Source organism: Oryctolagus cuniculus, chromosome 1 (assembly GCF_051225735.1).
Source record: "Oryctolagus cuniculus isolate XC-2025 breed Fujian yellow rabbit chromosome 1, ASM5122573v1, whole genome shotgun sequence".
Taxonomy (NCBI): Eukaryota; Metazoa; Chordata; class Mammalia; order Lagomorpha; family Leporidae; genus Oryctolagus; species Oryctolagus cuniculus.
This window is the reverse complement of record NC_142867.1, coordinates 168148889-168150892: the sequence shown is the minus strand read 5'-3', so window position 1 is coordinate 168150892 and position 2004 is coordinate 168148889.

Below are 2004 nucleotides of genomic sequence, written 5' to 3'. Positions count from 1 at the left end.
AGACCCTACACTTTTCCAAGTTTTAACTTAAGCAGTTCAAGTTCATCCTGATACTGAACACAGGAGCAAATTCCCCTCATAGCTCTAGCAGAGAGAGTTGGAAAGGAGCCATTTTTGAAATACACTATAAGATTCTGTTCTTACCAAGGTTGCTCTCAGGAGAAGCTATTACCAAGACCCTATCCTGCTGGGGTTTCATCAGAGACTAATTGACCTGGGGAACAAGAAATACCCAACTCTAGCCTAACTTAACTATCCTATCTTGTGTAATGTAGGAGAAAAAACACTAAGAAGTACCTGTGAAGTTCACAGTGTCTAGGCAAAGGCTCATTGAAAGACCAACACCTAACTATAGGACTCACTCATTTCCTTCTCCAACACCTTACCACCTCTTTACTAATGGCCTTTTTAAGCCAATTTCTTTTTACCTGGTACATCATACCTGGCTATCAACAAAAAATGACATAGCATATTAAAAGGCAAACAACACAATTCAAAAAAAAAAAACTGTACTCAGATATGGCTCTGATATAGGCAGCCAGTATCACAAGTGGTGACTTAACCCACTGCACCACAACATGGGCCCCTCTAAGGTTTATATGAAGAGGAAATATACCCAGAATATCCAACACAATATTGAAGGAGAACAAATCTAGAGAACTAACACAATCCAACTTTAAGACTTCTTATAAAATTACAGTAATCAAGACAGCATGGTATTGGTGAAAGAATATACAGATCCATGGAACAGAATAAGAACGCACAGTTTGATCCAGATCACTTCAGTCCATTGATCTCTGATTAAGGAGCAAAGTCAATATAATTGAGAAATGGTAGATCTCTAAAATAATGATTGGAACAAAATCTACATGCCAAAAAAATCTGGACACAGACTTTTCAACTTCCACAAAAATTAACTCAAAATCAATCATAAACCTTAATGTAAAAGAGAAAAGTAACTCTGGATAATAATAGAATTTAGATGACTTGAGCTTAGTGATAAGCTTTTAGAGATAACACCAAAGGCATGATCCATGAGAGACAGAGTTAATAAACTAGACTTCATCAAAATTAAGAATTTCTGCACAGTAAACGATATTGAGAAGAGAATGAAAGGACAAGTTGCTGGCAGAAGTTAGGAAGGCGGCAGGGTTGAATAGAAGGAGCACAGAGGGTCTTTAGGGCAGTGACATTGTTCTGCATGGTGTAATAATGGGGGCCACATGTTAAATATTTGCCCAGACCTAAAGAAGATACAGGTAGGCAGGAACGGGAGCCAGCACTTCAGTGTGGTGAGCAAACAGCATCGAACTTGATGTCTGAAGTCTTTGCTTGGATGTCAGCACAGACCCTCACTAAGAAAATGATACCTGGAAAATCACCACAGAGTATGACTTGTGCAGTGGGATAAATACCTTGTTTGTATGATCGTTGTGTATGCAAAATTTAATTGTGTTTATTAATTTTCTTAAGACACAGGGTTTGATATGTAAGTGTTAAGGGCCTGAGCTATGCAAATCAGACATCTTTGGTTTGGATCCTCACTTCCCCAGTCACCAACTCTGAACACGTAACTGACACTTGTTTCCTCCATCTCTACACCTCTAGTTTGGTGATACTAAGATTACTCAGCTCAAAGGTTGCTGAGAAGGAGGAAAATGAGCTAATGCAAGTGAATTATTTGCCAGATAGCAAGCACTCCTTATTTTCTATTATTATTATTCTATGTTTTGTACTATAATCATGTTTTCTAAAGCACATTCCCTACCTATCACTAGTTTCACTCTACCAAAAAAAAAAAAAGAAAATAATAATAACTCCATGAGTTCTGTTTCAAAAAGGAGAAACTGACAGTTCATTATGACCCCCTCCTGCTTAGCAGCTGATTGATCTCCTAGACTTCATTTCTCAGAAAATTACTACACATTTTCTATGGACACAGTGAACATATTTGAGAATTACAACTAGAGTAAGTTATGTGATAAGGAGTGATATTTGGTTGGT